Here is a 13,094-nt window from a genome sequence, read left to right as displayed (position 1 = left end):
CCCACCAACCTCTACATACCATCTCCGTCCAACCCTACACACCATGTGGTGATTAAATCATCCCACCCATCCCTACACACCATGCCGTACCGAAATGCGGCACATAATCAGAAGGTTACAGCTGAGCTGCCAAATAACAGGTTTAATAGCCTTTCAAACACTTCCTCCAAATATCATCAACCCACCCCGATGCAAAGAAACATACATAATATGTCATTCCATTATGCAATTAATAGTACATACATTCAGATATCATAAGTCATGCTCGGTATAGAAATCAGACAGATAGATCACACATATAGGGGTCTAAGTAAAGCTTACCGACCCTATAGTAGGTTCACAGTCAACTTGGGCGACCCGTGCAACCCTACAGATCTTTTTAGAAAAATGGGCTCACACGCCCATGTGGCCCACTTGGCCCAAATTAGCCTTGGCCATGTGCTCTATTTTTAATGTAACCCGTGCTAGTTAATTATTTATTTATGTTTTCACTATTTACTTATATATTCCTTCAAAGTTGTCTACTTGAGTCACTGTCACTAAATTATTTATATCTTGAGCTACAAAATTTTGAATTAAGATCCGCTTGATGTCTTTGAAACTAGATTTAAATACCTTTCTAACATAAAATTTTCAAAATTTTTGGTTTAGCCAATAAGTACAGCAAAATCTTCAAACTTACCCCTGTTTTGCTGTCTAATAGCTTCGTCCCTTCTTTACTAAAAATTAATTATCTCTTAGTACAAAATTTGAATGATGTTTCCATTTATTTCTATTGAAAATAGACTCATTAATAATTTAAACATACAAATTTTAACCCCTAATTATTTTTTTTCAATTTTTTATGATTTTCCAAATTCAGAAAAGGGGAACCCGAATTCAATCTGAACTTGTCTCACAAAGTTTATTATACCTCATAATTTACAATTCCATTACTTACACCATTTCTTCTATGAGAAACTAGACTTAACAAGCATTAATTCTATATTTTTTTCATCCTCTAATTCAGTTTCTAAAATTTATGGAGATTTTTTAAAGTTATCCTATTGTTGCTGTCAAATAGCATGCAATTTTGGCCTTTCATTGAATCCCTTTTTTTTTTTGCATTTCGGGTGCACACCTTGTTTTGTTTGATGCTAAAATAGTCCTTGAGCACTCCAAAGCCTATAAACAAGATACTAAACATCAATTTAATATATTTACAAGTGAATTGGCAACCAAGAACGAACAGAAGCCTAACTTACCACCAACGATAACCCTCTGTTTAACTAATTTTAAGACGAGAACACTGAATTCACCAGTCTGAGTCTCCCTTTACACTCGAATCACAGAGAAAAAACATTACCACTTCAGTTGTTAAAAGATTCATGACAGAAACGAAGAGAAACACTTACTGAAACTAAGCGAGCACTAACCACGTGTGAAAATGAAGGAAAATAAATGGATTAGGGAATAATCAAAAAGAAGAAAAAAAAGAAAGATGGAAAAACTTAGAGAATTTTGGAAAGAGGAGAGGGAGAAGGATAGATGACATAATTTTTTTTGGAAAAAAGAGTCAAAATTTGGTTATGGGAAAAAAATAAAAGAAAATCCAGATAACCCCCAAAATCCCTTAAACTTCTCCCCTAATTCCCACTGTACGTCCACTACTCAGAATCCTCCTATTACACAACTCTATCTCGAAATCTAAGTAAAACATAATAGCCTTGCCTACATAGGGATTTGTACTCAAGACCTCCACTATATTAACACACCATTTAACCACCAGACCAGCAGACCCATTCTAATGTAATTTACCCAATAATCAAATAAAAGCCTACTAAAAAAGAGTAAGACCTAATTCATTCAAAATACCAAAATTTGCCCAAGCGAAGGCTTGAACTTGGGACCTTCCAAACACTCCCAGAACACATAACTACTAAAGCTGACAAATATTTGTGTCATATTTTCACAACAATGAAATTAAAAATTTTGGGGCGTTACAGTATCGGGGATCAATGACTAATGAAAAGGGATAGCTTCAGCTATCGAATGTGAAAAGAGAAAGCTTCGGCTATCGATTATGAAAAAGGGATAGCTTTGGCTATCGATTATGAAAAGGGATGGTGACAACCACCAACTATTGAAAGGGATGGCGACGACCATCAAATATGAAAAGGGATAGCTCCGACTATTGATTATGAAAAGGGATAACTTCGGCTATCTATTATGAAAGGGGATGGTGACGACCATCAACTATGAAAAGGGATGGTGACGACTACCAATTAATGAAAAGGGATGGTTTCAACCATCGAATATTAAAAGGGACGGTTACGACCATCATTTAGCACACTTTGGGTGAGCTCCGGTAAGGGTTCTAATTGACTTCATTCCGAAAAATATTGAAAGGTATGATTTACCAATGATCAATGTATGAATATTCATGTTTATGAAAGCTATGATATAAGTGATGTTATATTATGTACCATATCTTACCATGTGATGATATTACTAAGTTATGTGTTTAATGACTAGCTTGTGGCTATGGTTAATGTTATGCTTATGTCTTATGTGTATGCAAATGAAATGGTAAGTGTTCAATAAGAACTAAGACATTTTTATATAAAACTCAATGGAATGGTGATACATGGAAAAACATGATATGTTGTGATGGATGATAAATCCAATTGAATCATACTCAAGTATAATGGTTATCCATGTCAAATTCATATGAATCATGTTTAAATGAACTAACATGTATTGCTGATGTGCTAGGGCTTATGCCAAGCTTGTGGATATGATTGATGTTTATGACTATGCTTTTATTATGCATATGAAATGGGTAAGAAAAGGAAATGAAATGGTAAGTACATAGTTGGGATGTATTATGATGTATTATATGTGAGCAAATTGCTTATGCTATGGATAAATACATTGAATCGAGAGTTAATAATGTTGTTTGGGCTTATGTAAGCATTGGGGACAGAATGGAAAGTAAGTAAATAGAAAGATATATAATCTTATAAAAGTGATTGATGATGTATATGTTATGTCTCATGGAATCCTATCATGTTATGAATGGTCAATAAAAATGTGACATTAATAAACTTACTCATTTGTCAGTTGATGGTCATATCAATTTATGAATCTTATAGCATTGGCATAGATTTGTTTAATATTAAAATGGAATATTATGCTAAAAGTTTATACGAGCTTACTAGAATTCATTTCTTACGTATTTTTTCTTTTACCTTACAGATTATCGGAAGCCCGATTAGGTTGGAAGCTAGTCGGAGATCCATCACACTGTCCATCGATTTTATTGGTAGAATTTTATGCTTTGGTCATGGTTATAATTTCATGTATAGGTGTTTTGTGCTTAATGATATGACCACTATATTTGGCTTGTAAATATGGTTTTATGATTGATGACATTTTGGCATTTTTGGACTTGATGGCTAATGTTGAAATGGTTTAGTGATGATATGTTTTGAATGGCCAAATTGGTACGCTTGTGTGTGATATTGGCATGTAATGTTGCTTTGAATTTGTGAAACTTATGTTATTTTGATGCCTTGATGGTTGGTGTGCTTTTGGCACTTTGATGCTTAATGGCTATTGTTATATGATCAAATTGATGCATGATTTTATGGCCAAAGCAGTATGTGTTGGCATGTTTGCAAAGTGATCATTTAGGGCATGTTTTGATATAGGATCAAACATGTTTGGTTGAATTATGACCATTTGGACCTAAATTTGGTATGTATATATATTGGATGTTGGAACCATTTGGTATGTATATATATTGGATGTTGAAACCATGTTCCACGGGTACAGACATGGGTTGGGACACGGCTGTGTGTCCCTGCTTCGAATGCCCACATGGCTTGAGCTACGTGTGTGTGTCTCAACCGTTTGAGTCATACGGTTGTGTGACTCCTGCAGTGTGAATTTTTTCATCTTTTTCCATGAAGTTTTAAATGTTTCTGATTTAGTCCCGAATCATTTCTAAAGTGTTTTTAAGGCCTCGAGGGCTCGAATAAGGAACATTATGCATGTGTTTGATTAGATTTTGCAATGATTATGAATGTGTTAAAGTTACGTATTTTTGGAATACTCTGTAACCCTATTCCAAAGACGGATACAGGTTATGGGTGTTACAGAGTGAGCATACGTTTATTGTCATGAATTCTTATTTCATAAAGAATTTCATGAATATAGTCTTCCTAGAGAAAAATGCTATTTGTTTTTTGTACTACCTCAATACCCATAAAAAAAGTACGAAGGTCTTTAAGAATTTAAACTATTACTCATTGTTGAAGAAATTATGTTATCGGTTGAAAAAGAATGAACCTAGTCGAGTGAGAGCTAAATGAGTAGATACTAATTTTAGTTAGGAGATATTTTCATCAAAACATGGAAACAACAACTTGTTCAGAGATAATTTTTTTTACTCCGAGCATTCCTACTTGCCCACAACAAATAACAAAAGAGTTTAAGGATAAAATCACTAGAATGCCTTATATGAAGGCTACACACATATAAGGGCTTTAGTGAGGCAGGATTGAGAGTTAAGTTCAACATTGAAAAGCTATAAGAGCTACACTTCAAATCAAGAAAAAAAATTCAAGAGAGACATGTGTAAGAGTTTCGTTAGTTACGAGATTATTTTGTTGAGCTATGTGAAACAAATTTTGGTAGCATATTTAAACTTGAAATGGAGAGTAGTGATGATTTACTGCCATTTTCATCGTTTATACATATGTTTTAAGACATTGAAAGATAATTTCAAGGAAGGATTTAGACCTGTAATTGGTTAGATGATTGTTAGCTTAAAAGAAGAACTAAGGGGCTGTCGTTATCTGTAATTGGAAGAGATGGGAACAATAAAAGGTTCCCAATTACTTAGGCTATTACAATTGATCGAGGAAACATCAACCATTGGACATGGTTTTTAGGATTGTTGAAGATTGACCTCAAAATTGATGAAATGATTGGGTAGACATTAATGAGTGATGTTCAAAATGTATGATTTTTTTTCTAATGTTACACCCCAAACTCGGCCTAAGAGTTATTGCTGAATCTGGCAGTGTCACATTGAGGTGTTTAGCGTAAAACTTGTTGTTGTTGAAATCTTTAAAATCAATTAATCATTTTGTTATTAAGTGGTGATTCCAAAACGGGTTGTTCATTTCCAAGCGTGCATCATTAAAAACTAATCACTTTTAAAACGTTATAAATTTTCCAAAATCTCATTTATTGCGAAAATGTGGTGTCTTTGAAAATGATTACCTTTTGAAAACCCGTCTTATTCTACAACTATCAGTTTATATTAAACTAAATAAATAAAAACCCCAATTTAAAGTTTATAGCTTTAAAGAGACCCTTTTACATAAAAATACCCAAATTCAGTTACTTATAAATCAAAAGCTAAAAACAAAAGCTAATGCGGTTGTGTGGCCACCTTCGAGTCCGTCATAGCTCCGAACCGTTTAACGCTGGGGATTACCTAAAAGGTAAAAAACGGGGTGGGTTTATGCAAACTCAGTGTGTAATCCCCTTATTAAAGAAACAATCAGTAAACAGAAACAACACAGTCTAGGCCTGAGCCCTTTAATAGTAATAGTACAGTGTGGGTCTTAGCCTAATATAGTAACGGTGATGATTGAGCCTGAGCCCCCATCAGCCTCGGTTGGGCTTGAGCCCATATCAAATGGTACATATCACATATATCTGGGCCTAAGCCCATCTCATTATCAAAATCCGTATATGCAATGCATAAATACCCATACCAACCCCGCATTCCGTCTCCTATCCAACCCTATACTCCTGTGGGGATTAAATCAACCCACCCATCCCTACACTCCTTATATAGCACCGGTTGCGGCACTAACCAGTATAGCAGCAAAGCTGCCAGTAACCAGAATGGCTAAGAGCCATAAACAGGATAGCTATAAGCTATAAACAGAATGGTTACAAGCCAGAAGTACAGTAATATGATTAGCACAAAGCCATCAGTAGTAGTAATATGATCGGCACACAACCATCAGTAATAGTAGTATGATCGGCACAAAGCCATCAGTAGTAATATGATTGACACACAACCATCAGTAATGGTAATATGATCGGCACACAACCATCAGTAATGGTAATATGATCGGCACAAAGCCATCAATAGTATCGGAGCAAAGCTGCTAGCAACAGTATCACAGTAAAGCTGACAGTAACAGTATATGTGGTCAAGCTACTAGTAACAGTGATTGTGGCAGAGGCACCAGTACAGTACTTCCTCCATAACAGAATCCCTACCCCATGCAGTATGTCGTGTATGCAGAATGTCATGCACGGAATCAGTCATACAAATCACAGACAAATCAGTCATTTAAATCACAGACAAATTAGTCATTTACATCTTGGACAAATCATTCATTTACATCACAGGCAAATCAATCATTTAACCCCGAGGGGCAAAATAGTCATTTTACCCTACAGGGGCATTACGGTCATTTTACCCTATAGGGGCATTACGGTCATTTTACCCTACAGGGCATTACGATAATTTTATCCTATAGGGCATTACGGTCATTTTACCCTACAAGGCATTGCGGTCATTTTACCCTACAGGGGCATTACGGTCATTTTACCCTATAGGGGCATTATAGTCATTTTACCCATCGAGGGTATTTCGATCATTTTACGCTTTAGGGGTATTTTAGTAATTTTACCCTTCGAGGGTATTTTTGTAATTTTACCTTTCGAGGGTATTTCGGTAATTTTACCCATCGAGGGTATTTCGATAATTTTATAACATTTTTAAAGGTCTACAGTCACCTCGAGCAACACAGATAACCTAAATGGTCATAACGGTGCAACTGGGCCCAAGGCCTATATTCGGCCCAAGTGGGCCCACACGCTCGTGTAGCCCAATTAGCCCAAATTCAATCACGACTATGTGAACTACATAGCCCGATCCAATATTTCCCACCAATCGTGGATTTTATTTGTGTGGGGCGCACAAGCCGTTGAGCCCGTATGGCCCATTCTGACCCACGTGGCCCATTATAGCCTAAGCCGATAGAAATGCTCATGGAGGCCTCTACAATCTATCACCCACGATTCATAGGTTCGGCATTCCACACGAGCGATCACACGCTCGTGTGGTCCCAAACGCTGTATTTCGGCTTTTGCCGTTCTACAGTTACAGTGGGGAGTTTACACACCTGATGCGATTTGTAGATTCCCTTCGATCCAAACACTCTTATTCTGCAAATCCATGATCATCGCACCCTTGGTTCCTAGGCGAAAGCGACGAATACCCTGAAAACCTGGCCGATCTCCCCCTCTAGAACAAGGAACAAATATGATGATATATATAACTCTCCACAACAACAACCTCCCCAAATCCCAATATTCTCTCATCAAATCTCTCCCCTTATCACTCCACCGATTTCTCCTCAGCTCCCTCTATGACTAGTTCAAACTTCTTTCGGTAGTATTTCACTCCAACTCTACCACTTACATGGCTCAAGCAGCAAAATAAATACCCCATTGCGCAACCCAGGACTTGAACCTCAGACCTCACAGTTACACAACACGCCACCTTGTCACTAGACCACAAGCTCTTTTGTGTCACATTTTGTCTTTAATTAACTAGGCCAAAGTCCAGGTTCCTTTAAAAGAAAAACCAAAATAAATTTCAAGAGCCAAGACTTGATCCTAGGCTCCCTTGCAACCTTAAGGACGCCACAACCACTAGACCACATGCTTCCTTATGACATTTTTTTAACACAATAATTTAAAAGGCCTACATCCAAGCATCCAGGGTTTTATCCACTTAAAACCAAAATTTTTGCTAAAGCCTAGGTTTGAACCAAGGACTTTTCCAACTCCTCTCAGGACCTTTAACCACTAAAGCAAACATACTTTTGTACACAGTTTCCAAATTGTTCCCTTGCTCAAGGCCCAATACTTCTAGGCCCAAATTCCGGGGCATCACATCTCTATTTATGTTATGGTATATTACAATTATATAACACTTATTTAATATTTTATAGTTATGTTTATTTATTTTTACAAGGTCTTATTCATGTCGTTGATGACCTTCTTCTATATGTTTAGCAAAGGATGTGTTCTTGACATATTCACACTAGATGGGGAAGACATTCAAAATTGCAATACTTAAAATGTTGTTCTAGATGTGTACAATATCTCCAATCCAAAAACAATATTTAAAGCACGTGGAAGTCCCTGAGGCATCAAATTTGGATGCTTATAAACACTTGAATGATAATTGGAATACAATTTATTGGTCTTAAGATTTTTTTCTCAAATATTAAAAAAGCGTTATCTTAGATAAAAACATGTATGAGACCTTTAAATTGGTTATTTTAGAAGCACGAATGAAACTGGTGATATACCATAATTTGATTTGGCAAATTAGGTTCTTTTCGCTACTTATAGAGCTTGTGATAAAGCGTTTTTATATAATTTTCATTAGTTTTAGGTATTATCTATTTATTATCTTAAATTGAATAAAATGAGTCTTTTCATGATGTTTCTTAACCAATTAGGCCAATTCGAGCCTAAGGTAGTTCTAACAAGTTGATGAAGTGTGCAAGAAACAACTAAAGCTGAGGAGTTAGTGGACTAGATCAAATGTCTCGACATTGAAGCTGCTACAACACTTAGACAAATTCTCGACCAACATCGACAAGGCAAGTAAACTATGGCCAAAGTTAAGACATTGAGGAAGTAAGGTCACAACATTGGACCCTAGAGTCACGACATTGAACACTGAATGTCTCAACATTCGAGCCAGTAATCGAATATGGAACTTGATCAAATAGCTACAGGAAAGTTGTGACATTGAGACAACAAGGTTTCCCACAATTTCGCGACATTGAAACAACAAATTCGCTTGCAAAGTTGCAACATTGGTGCTTGACGGACTTAAATCTACAAAGGTTTTTCTTTGTCTGTACAATCAACATTAACTTGTTATTAAAGGTCGAGTCGAACCAATTAGGTCAAAATACATTCCTACTATAAATGTAACATTAAAACATTAGATTAGGGAGGTTGTTTATGTTTTAGTTTAGGAGATTAGATAGATCTAGGGATTCAACTTTGTGATTTTTATAGTTTTTCATTCTAAGTAAAAAGTTATGTTTTTATAATTCTTTTTGTTATTTATTTTCTTTACTTTTTGCGCTTTTTCTTGTTATGAATTTCCAATCACGAGTATTTACAAATATTCGTCGCCACCCAAGTGATCTCAACCCTCAGACTCTCTGGATTTCTAAGTATCTCTTAACTCTTATTCTTCATTTTTCATTATGTTTTCTGAATTATTTGAGTTAAACATATTCAGAATGGGTAGTAAGGTAAATCCGTAGAGAGATTGGTTAATTGAAGTGGGCGTAATTAATCTATGTTAGGGTTTAAAATTTGATTAATTGGATTAGATCAAATGTGCTTGAAACCTTAGAATTGACGACTCTATGTAATAGTTTTGGTAGATGAGATCGAAAGGGTATTCTACTTAGAACTTATTTGATTTAGCCTAGTTTAGATCCATCGTGTAGAAAGATAAGTGGACTAATTTTATTAGTTGATTTAATTATAGGCCGAAAGGTATTAATTAGGTCAATTAATAGTTAATCGATAAAATCCTTAATTCTAGGTTAATTGCGATGGATGTTAATAATCTTCTGCTTGGTATTCACGGTAGTAATCTGGTAATTTTAGTATTTATGTAATTTAGTCCTTTTCGTAGCTCAATTCCCAATTTCAGTTAATAGTTAGTCGTGCTATAGTTAGTAGTCTAGTAGCTATTTAGACTTAGTTGGGTGTGTTCGTCATCGCTGTTAATTTAATTTAGTCATACATCCCTTGGATATGATCTTTCGAATACTTCTAGTATTTCATTGTAAAATAACACTATATTACAATTTGACCTATTCCCTTGCAGATACCACATTTTATTTATATATTTAATTACATTATTTTAAGCTCCATTGCACATACACTAGGGCACGATCAAGTTGTTAGCACTGCTGCCGGGGAGGTTTTGGTGCTCAATTGAATTATAGTAATATTTGTATTCTAGTTAGGGTAAGTAGCAAATTCCAATGTTATAGATACTACATTTTTATATTTTATTCTTGAAATTGGTTTTTAATTTTTGTTAATTAATTCAATTATCTTGTTTTGCAGTGTATGACTTGAAGCAGGAATTGTTAGAGTATGCCCAAAGACCAATAATGAGATGATTGTAATTACATAATCGTTTTACCATGTTAGTAATATAATACATTTCCATTATTAGTTAAGTATTATTGTGGGCTTGAACAATAATAATACATTGAGACTAATGTGTAATTGATTGATGACAAAGCATTATCATTGGCATAAGGATGTCAAAATCAACACAGGAGTATGTGTTAGAGAACAAGATATTGGACTGACCCACCATGAGTATGTTTCTTGGATTATTATGTGATAGTCACAAACATTACTCATAGTGATAACTATGTATATGATCATCAGACTTGAGATCATCATTGTCCTAACATCATGAGCTGTATATTTTGATGCAGTCAAACATTTTCCGTAACAGATTGTATTATAAAGATTGATCAAGATAGGATTTATCCCTCTTATATAATGGGAATAATATATTGGGCCACTTGATGGGGTGAGACTAAAAATGCATGACCATGCTCAAATAAGCTGATATGAGATATCACACTTATTTGTTTATTCTAGTCTACATAGAATATCAAGAAATATGATATTGGACTATACAAGTGTGACTATACAATGACTCGTCTCCAATATAGATATAAAGGATAAAAGGATATAATACATGAAAGTTTATCACTGAAAGGTTATGTCGAATCATGACTTTTTTGTAACTTGGGTAGTAATGATGCATTGCTAGATACCACTCATTTTTTGTAACATTAGAAATGTTCTAGTATTATTACTAATGTTACAAGAACCTATAGGCCCATACCTTATGGTTAAAACAAATAGACTTCATGCAAATACGTTGGGCGTATACCCTCCTACATGCATCATTGGCAAATTGTATTGCTTGACAGATAGTATCGTTTGGCGGATAGTATCGCCTAGCGAATACGACTCATAGCTACATTTCATAGTTGATATTCTTTTGGAAAGAATATAAAATTTAATACCTTCCCTAATTTTCTCAAAAAGTAAAAGGGAATTGTTTCGCTTTATTATAGGTGATTAATAAAAGGAAAAAAGACCCTTGATGATATGAGAAGAAAGTAAGAAAAATTCAAGAGGTATAGTAACCAATTTAAATTCTCTCTGAAAAAAGTTCAAAGAGTTTTGTTGTTCGTGCTTAACTGAGTGGATTATGTAGAGGCCGAGATGATTCTGTTGAGGCTTGGAATCAACACCCTAAAAGAAACCAGATCACTAAATGTATATTTCTAATATTGTTTCAACCCGATTCATTCCTTATACTTGGACCCTTGGTTGATGACCGCTGGAATATTTTTTTCATTGCGCCATAGAGCGTACCAATGATCCAACAGTTGTATCAGAGCCACTTGTATGATACAAATCTGAGATTAAATTTATTGGTTGATGCAATTGTATGGGATTTATGTTGTTTTCATCTGATTTTCTCGATCTGTTTCATGTATATCTATGATACATGTAATCTGTTTAACTTATGTGATTATATGTTCATCCCAATCACTGATTAAATGTTAATCATTGATTTTGATGTCTATTGAGTTCTATATATTATTTGTTCAGTGTTAACAGATCAGTCTCGGGACAATTTTGTAATTCACATTAATAATCGACTGACTGAATAAATAAATATCATATATTGTTTGTTGTGGTTGATATGCACAGTGTTTGAAATGCATGGTTATGTATCCTCCCAAAGCCGACCTAAACATTATGGCTAGATTGAGAAGGCTACATTAGCCACCGAAATGGCTAAGCTAACTTAAGTTACTTTTAAAGACTTTAAATAAACTCTTTTTAGAGAAAATCGTAGTTGTACTTTGAGTTAGCTTAAAAGCATTCATTCATTAGGTTGTGTATACTTAGGATTCATTTTATTGTAGATAGCGTTGTTTTAGAAAAATCGTTTGCTTGTCGCTCTTCTTTTTAAAAAACTCGATGTTAAACTAATGTAACAGAAAAAGCTTTTTTCCAAGTCATTTTGGAAACTTAGTTGCCTGATCGATTTTTTTCAGAAACAGTTCATTTGCAATGCAGCCGAAACTAGGGAACAATATCAAATTTTACTTAAGCTTGATATCATGCATTATCCGGTTATTATGATTAAGTAATCCATTTATGAAAAAATGCCCAAAAGAAAAGTTACCAAGCCACAGACCAGAAGTCATTAAAAATTACAAATAAAAACAAATAGAGATTGATTAATACTTATTAAAAAAATAATTCAAGGTTTAAGGTGATTCTCTGAATGCCGAGTCTATTCCTAATTTTGAGGTTTACTTAAAAAGTTAAACACTATTGGGGGGTGAGCTTATGAAAAGCTCAGTGTGAGTCAAACAATTATTTAAACAAATATAAATATCGAATACAGTGTAACATATTAGCTTTAATAAAAGAAAATAGAACCACAATAGGAATTTCATATAATTACAAAGTCCTTATCAATATTGATGTCAAACGGTGTATGAGCATGGGTCATCATTCATTCAAGTAACAATCATTAATTTCGATAATATTCAATACAACAAAATACAATACGTAGCATAAATCAATAACATTCAAATATGTCTTGCACATGATGCAATGCAAAAAGGTTCCTTCCCATACCATCCGCTACACACCACGAGTTCCCCAAAACCCATCATCCAAACTCCAAAACATTATGGGCTTAAGCTAGTTGTGGTTAAAACCACCTACAACAATATGCAAAAAATTCTACTAGTAAAAATACAGACAAGCTGCCAGTAAAAATGCAGATAAGCTACTAGTAAAAATGCAATAAATCGCCATTCCCCTCAGACTTAATATGCCACCGGTACTCCACTAAAATCCTCCGTCAACCACAAAATCGCAACCCAATGCATATGCAATATGTCACACAA

The sequence above is a fragment of the Gossypium raimondii genome, chromosome 11 (genome assembly GCF_025698545.1).
Source record: "Gossypium raimondii isolate GPD5lz chromosome 11, ASM2569854v1, whole genome shotgun sequence".
Taxonomy (NCBI): domain Eukaryota; kingdom Viridiplantae; phylum Streptophyta; class Magnoliopsida; order Malvales; family Malvaceae; genus Gossypium; species Gossypium raimondii.
This window is presented reverse-complemented; position numbering follows the sequence as displayed.